This window comes from Myotis davidii, unplaced genomic scaffold (assembly GCF_000327345.1).
Source record: "Myotis davidii unplaced genomic scaffold, ASM32734v1 scaffold1539, whole genome shotgun sequence".
In the NCBI taxonomy this organism is placed as follows: Eukaryota; Metazoa; Chordata; class Mammalia; order Chiroptera; family Vespertilionidae; genus Myotis; species Myotis davidii.
In genome coordinates, this window is record NW_006290307.1 from 12,619 (window position 1) to 20,378 (window position 7,760).

Consider the following 7,760-nt stretch of genomic DNA (forward strand, 5'->3'; position numbering starts at 1 on the left):
TTGCTTCTTGGTGAGTCTGGCTAGAGGTTTGTCAATCTTGTTTATCCTTTCAAAGAACCAGCTCTTGGTTTCATTGATTTTTTGTATTGTTTTTTTGGTCTCGATGTCATTTATTTCTGGTCTGATCTTTTATTATTCCTTCTTTCTGCTCACACTGGGCTTTTCTTGTTGCTCTCTTTCTAATTCTTCAAGTTGCAGTGTTAGATTGTTTATTACCAGTTTTTCTTGTTTTCTGAGGTAGGCCTATAATGCTATGAGCTTCCCTCTCAGGATTGCTTTCACTGTGTCCCAAAGATTTTTGGATTGTTGTGTTTTTATTGTCGTTTGTTTTGGGGATGATTTTTTAATTCTTCTTTGATCTCTTTAGTAACCCACTCATTGTTTAATATTATGTTATTCATCCTCTAAGTGTTTGAATTTGTATGATTGTTGTTACTGTAGTTGATTTCTAATTTTAGACCATTGTGATCTGAGAAGATGCTTGATATGATTTTAATCCTCTTGAATTTGGAGAGACTTTGGCTGTGTCCCAGGATATGGTCTATCATACTGTCCCATGTGCACTTGAGAAGAATGTATATTCTGTAGTTTTAGGGTGAAATGTTCTGAAGATGTTGATTAAGTCCATTTGATCTAGTGAGTCATTTCTTTGCTACTTTTTTGTCTAGAGAATTTATCCAGTGATGTTAATAGGGTATTGAAGTCTCCTACTATGATTGTGTTTCTGTCAATCTCTTCCCTGATATCTTCTAGTAGTTATTTTTATGTATTTGGGTGCTCCTGCATTGGGCACATAACTGTTTACCAGGGTTATATCCTCTTGTATTGATCCCTTTAGAATTATGAAGTGGCCTTCCTTGTCTCTTCTTATGGTCTTCACTTTGAGGTCTATTTTGTCAGATATAAGTATTGCTACCCCCGCTTTTTTTTTTTTTCATTTACATTTGCCAGATAGATATTTTTCCATCCCTTCACTTTCCGTTTGTGTGATTCCCTTGTTCTGAGGTGGGTCTCTTGTAGACAGCATATATATGGGTCATGTTTTCTTATGCATTCAGTCACTTGATGTCTTTTGATTGGAGCATTTAATCCATTTATGTTTAATGTTATTATTGATAGGTACTTGTTTGTAGCCAATTCTGTACTTTATGTCTGTGTTCCTTCCCCCCTTTCTATTTCTTCTTTTTACCACATTCTCTTTAGCATTTATAGCAGCACTGGCTTGGGAGTGATAAACTCCCTTAGCCTTTCTTTATCTGTGAAGCTACTGATTTCCCACTCAGTTTTGATTGATAGTCTTGCTGAATAGTGTATTCTTGGATTCAGTCCTTTGTTTTCCATCACTTTGTATACTTCATTCCATTCCCTTCTAGCCTGATGTGTTTCTGCTGAGAAAACATTTGATAATCTGATGTGGAATCCTTTGTAAGTAACTCTTTGTCTCTCTCTTGTAGCCTTTAAGATTCTCTCTTTGTCATTAACATTTGCCATTGTAATTATGGTGTGACTTGGTGTGAGTCTTTTGGGATTCATCTTGCTTCCTCTATACTTTTGAAACATTTTTCTTCCCCATATCAGGGAAGTTTTCTGTCATTATTTCCTCAAATAGATTCTCTAAACCTTGCTGCTCTTCTTGTACTTTTAGCATCCCTTTTATACGTATGTTACTTCATTTCAAGTAGTCCCAAAGCTCCCTCCTGCCTTTAATTTTTTTCTTCATCTGCTGTTCAGATTGGGCTTGTTTCTCTACCTTATCTTCTAACTCACTAATTCAGTCCTTTCCTAATTCTAGTCTACTGTTGAAACCTTCCATGGCTTTTTTGATTGTAGCTATATCTCTTGATTTCTTCCTGATTTTTGCGTAGTTTGTTGATTTTCTTGTCTTTTTCGTTTATTAACTCTACGACCATTACTCTGAATTCATTTTCTGTCATGTTTTGCATGCCTCAGTTTCGCTTATCTCTTCTCTGGGTGATTCCTATTTTTCTTTCCTCTGTGGATTGTTTCATTGTCTCTCCATTCTAACTATCACCAGAAAGTCCAATCACCTAGTTGTGGTGGCCCTGGCCATATGCTGTGGGAGCTACATGCCACCTAAATGTCATTGAAGAGCTCTGACACCCAGATGTGTGGCTGCCTTGTGTCTGTAGGAGTCACGCTGACCCAGGATCAGAGTCACAGGAACTCAGTGCAGCCTTGTGCATTCTCCTAGAATCAGGGACCCAGCCTGTGCCATTCTGAAAAAGAGACCCCGCTGTTGTGTGTCAAAAATCAGAGTCTCCTAATGTGTGCTAGGAGTCAGCGTCTTCCTGTGCCCGTGCCGAGAATCAAGTATTTGAGTCTCTGTCACTTGGTACAGCATCACGCTGAGAATCAGGTCCTTGTGTGCATATGCACTGAGTATTGGAGTTACTGGGTCTTAGTGTGCATGTACTCAGAATCCTGTGTGCAGGCAATGAGCAACAGAGTCAAGTCACTGGTGCTCAGTGCTGCCTCTTGTGTGGAGAATGAGGGTCCCCAGTCTGCTTGGGGGACCGGGTTGCACAGCCTCCCTGTGTCAGCGGAAGGTCCACTCCTGCACTGTGGGAGACACACTTCCATGTGGCCTCACCCAGAGTTAGAGTCCGGTGGCACAGCTTCCCTGAGTGGGCCTGGGGTCTGGTCACAAGAGTGTGAGCTGCAGGAAACAAACTCCCTGTGTCTGCACACACAGGCTCAAACCTAGTGCAGCCTCCCTGTGTGGGCTGTGGGCTGGTAGCAGAAATGCACACTGCAGGAAACAAACTCCCCATGTTTGTGCACCCAGGCTCAAACCCAGCACAGCCTCCCTGTGTGGGTGTGGGGTCTGTTCACGGGAGTACGAGCTGTGGAAAACAAAATCCCCGTGTCTGTGCACCCAGGCTCAAATTCTGTGCAGCCTCCCTGTGTGGGCAGGAGGCCTGCCTAAGCGGAGAGGGTCTAGACAGGGTTCCTCAAACTTTTTAAACAGGGAACCAATTCACTGTCCCTCAGTCCGTTGGAGGGCCAGACTATAGTTTAAAAAGAACTATGAGCAAATTCCTATGCACACTGCACATATCTTATTTTGAAGTAAAAAAAAACAAAAACAAAAACAAAAAAACAGGAACAAATACAATATTTGTATTTGCATGTGGCCCGCAGGCCATATTTTGAGGACCCCTGGTAGCAGTTCCTATGACACTACAGCAGGCCGGCAAGGAGGGGGATGGGCTCTGTGACCCACAGAAATCCACGGTTGGGGTGCCTGGAGTCTTGGTGTCCCTGGGCTTGCAGCTGTGCTCTCAGGTCTTTTATCCTAGTGGCTTTAGGGTCCCAGTTTGCGTCTGAGACCAGATTGGGTGTTGGCAAGGCTAGGTTCCTAGTCTCAAGCAGCTCTGTTCTTCAAGATGGCATGGTTTCTGTACTAGCAGTGTCCTCCCTGGATTGTTTGTGGTGGCAGCGAGTTTTCTCCACCCAAGACTGCCCAGTTAGGCAGTCCCCTGGAAGACCCACAGGATCTGACTGTCCCCACCCCCCACCCCCCACCCCTCTCTCTCACACACACAGCACGTCCACACACTCCTCTATTGCTCCCTCACTCTCTCACACAGTCTCCCTCCCTACCTTCTTGCTGGTCACCATCTTTTTTTCCTCCAAAACTTCTTTCCTTTTCTTTTCCTCTGTTCCTATCTTGCTCTCTTGCTGCCTCTCTCTTCTCCATCAATGTTGTCATTCCTTGGGCCTCCATACTATATATCAGAGACTCCAAGCATATATATCCAGCCCAAACCACTTTGTGACCTCAAGATCTAAATAATTAATTACTACTTTGTCTTATTACTTTGAAAGCTCACATCTCAGTTGAGGAATGTATTACTTTTCTCTCCACCACTACCTCCTCACTCCAAACTTGATTCCCTTCCAAGGCTTCATATCCTGTCATATAATTATTCAAGCCAGGGGATCTCAGCAGGATGGCAGGGAGGGAGAGAGTGTGAGTGTGTAAAGGAGTGAGAGGGATGTGTGTGGACATATGTGGTGAGTAGAGGGAGGGGTTGAGTGTGGGACAGTTAGATCTCACAGGAATCTTGGGGACTGGTAGAGAAGGCTCTTCTGGATGTAGAGCCCCTGCTACCTACACAGGCACTCTCTAACCAGTGAGGCTTGGGCCCAGAGCCAATGCCATCTTGAAGGGGGAAGCAGCAGAGGCCAGGAGCACAGCCACACCAACACCCAGACTGCCCTTTGACATCACCTGGCACCCACGCAGTAAGCTGCTCACCTGCCACCTCTACAGTAAGAGGCACCCAACCTCAATGCTGGCTCCCAGTAGTGACTGCAAGCCAGAGACACCTCCTGCATTGTGCCTCCCCACTCAACCAGTTCCCACACTCAGGGAAGCACACCTGGATCCAAGACTTGAAGAATCCCTAGGCGCCAGTGCCCAGTCACTGCTCCAGTACCCCAGAAATCAGCATCACACCCTCCATCACCCCGTGTACCAGGACCTGGCTCACTAGGACACTGTGTGTCTGATGCTCACACCCAGAACTAGCACTTCAGGAATGCTGTGCATGTGGACCCAGAGTGCCCAGTTGCTGCACACCCTGACCTGGTACTTCAGGGACCCTGCTAGCCAGTGCTTGAACACCATGCCAGCACCCTGTATTCTAGCACCCTGCACACCAGCACCCCATACACCAGGACCCAGCTAGACATGCCAGGAATCCATGTGCCCAGATCCTGCACTTCAGGACCCCACTGGTGTCACACACCAGAAGAAATGTGCACATGTCCCCTGCTGACTCTAAAGCAACTGCATTAGAAAACTGAGGAACCAGAACCATAGGGGGAAGGAATTCAACTCAGAGCAGAGACAAAAACATGAGACTTTAGGAAGCCCCAGACTCTGTGCTAAGGAATCCTGAATAATTGGAACTCTAGGGGCTTAAACTTCTTGTAGCTCAAGCAGAGACCCAGGGCAAGAAAGTGACAGCAACTCACATTACATAGAAACAAAAACAAAGCAACAGCAAAAATGGGGAGACAAAAAAAAATTCCCCAAAGGAAAGAAAATGAGGAGTTGCCAGAAGAGGAAATAAATGAAACAGAGTCAAAGCAATTTTTCAAAGAATTCAGAGTAATGGTTATACGGATGCTCAAAATACTGGAAGAGAAATTGACCAACATGTGTAAAAATCAAGAAGAAATTACAATAAAGAACACAATGGAAGATTTCAACTGGAGGATAGAAGAAGCTGAAAGAAGACAAGCAGAAAAACACCCAAGCAGAGTAGGAACTGAAAAAAAAAAAAAAAACAACAACAACAACAACTTAAAAAGCAGGAGAGTCTAAGGGAGCTCTGGGACAACACAAAATGAAACAACATCTGCATAATAGGATTGCCAGAAGGAGAAAACCTGTTTGAAGAAATGACAGAAAAACTCCCTGACCTTGGAAGGAAAAAAGTCACACAAGACCAAAAAGGGCAGAGTCCCAAACAAGATGAACCCAAAAATACCACACCAACACACATTATAATTACAATGGCAAATGTCATTAACAAAGTAAGAATCATAAAGACAGCCAGAGAGAAAGAGAAAGTTAACTACAAGGGATCCCCCATTGGAATATCAACTAATTTCACAACAGAAACAAACCAGGCCAGAAAGGAATGGAATGAAGTATACAAAGTAACTCAAAACAAGGGACTGAATCCAAGAATACCCTATCCAGCAAGGCTATCATTCAAAATTGAAGCTATCATTCAAAATGTCAGGAGCTTCACAGACAAAAGAGGCGAAAGGAGTTTATAACCATCAACCCAGCAATGCATGAAATGCTAAAGGTACTGCTGTAAGAAGAATAAATAGAAAGAGAATAAATACAGGAATAAAGAATAAAAATGGCATCAAACAAGTACCTATCAATAATAACCTTAAATGTAAATGGATTAAATGCTCCAATCAGAAGATATAGGGTAGTTGAATGGATAAGAAAATATGACTCATATATAAGCTATCTGCAAGAGACCCACCTCAGAACAAAGACTCATACACTGAAGGTAAAGGGATGGATAAAATTTTCAGGCACGTGGAAATGAAAAAAAAAAAAGATGGGGTAGCAATACTTATATCTGACAAAATTGACCTCAAGGTGAAGGCCATAACAAGAGATAAGGAAGGCCACTTCATAATATTAAAGGGATCGATACAACAAGAGAATATAACTCTGGGAAATATATATACATCCAATGCATTAACAGTTAATATACACACACAAAAAATAAATAAATAAAATAAAAACCTTCTGGAAGATATCAATGGAGAGATTGATAGCTACACAATCATAGTAGGAGACATTAATAACACATTGACCCCACTGAATGAATCCTCTAGATAAAAAATCAGCAGAGAAACAGTGATCATAAATGACTCAATAGGTCAAGAAGGAATTAATTGATATCTTCAGACATTTCATCCCAAAGCTACAGACTATACATTCTTCTCAAGTGCACATGAGACATTTTCAAACATAGACAACATATTAGGACACAGGCAAAGTCTCTAAAAATTCAAGAAGTTTTAAATCATATCAAGCAGTTTTTTAGGTCACAATGGATTAAAATGAGAAATCAACTACAATGAAAACAATAAAAATTAATTATACACACAGAGGCTAAATAGTATGCTATTAAGCAATGAATGGATTACCAAAAATATCAAAGAAGAAATATAAAACTTTCTGGAAACAAACGAAAATGAAAATACAACAATCCAAAATCTATAGGACACAATGAAGGCAGTTCTGAAAGAGAAGTTCATAGCACTACAGGCCTATTTCAAAGAACAAGAAAAACTGGTAATAAGCGGTCTAACCGTACAACTTAAAGAACTAGAAAGAGTGCACCAATAAAAGCCCAGAGTAAGTAGATGGAAGGAAATAATGAATATCGGAGGGTAAATATATGACATAGAAACCAAACAAAAACAAAAGATCAATAGAACCAATAGCTAGTTCTTTAAAAGAATAATCAAGATTGATGAACCACTAGCCAGGCTCCCCAGGACAATACAAAGAGAGAGAATTCAAATAAACAAAATCAGAAATGAAAGAGGTGCAGTAACAACTGACCCCACTGAAATATAAAGGGCTGTAATGTATGTCTGTGTGTGTGTGTGTGTGTGTGTGTGTGTGTGTGTTAGGAATACTTAAGATGTACTCTTAGCAAGTTTCAAGGATCCTTTTTAAAGTGACAATTTCTACTGCCTTTAATTGTATTACTGTCTGTGCAACAGGCTGTCTGCTATATGAACAATAACTTTTCAATGTTTTGTCCCACTGTAATATTTTGGAAGTTATTTTTATCAATCATTAAGAATCCATACTTAACTTTAAATATTTGAGATGCCACCAATGAATATAATTGAAGTGATAATCAAGTTCCCCTTAGACACCTCAAGGTTCCCATGTGGGCAGATGACAACCATGTGTCAGCTCACTCCTGGCTTGGTGGCTGCCAAAAATCTGTTGACAGCAACTGTTAAACACAGCATGATTTCAGAAATTTGGACAAATATTCACCATTGAATGGAGTGTGTATACTTCAAAAATAGAGTGTATTGTACTTTCTTTTTTTACAAAAGTGATGTCACAATGGGTATGCTTTTTCACTATAAAGCTATTTATTGGAAGTGTCTTTTCATGCTATTATCTAATCTTTTGAAGCATTATGTTTAATATCTATATAATAAAAGCA

General features: G+C 41.2%; 1 pseudogene; it reads left to right on the plus strand.

The window, feature by feature from the left end:
• The first annotated feature begins 5,143 nt into the window (after nucleotides 1-5,143).
• The window catches only part of LOC102765121, an 11,567-nt pseudogene continuing 8,950 nt past the window's right edge, over nucleotides 5,144-7,760 (plus strand).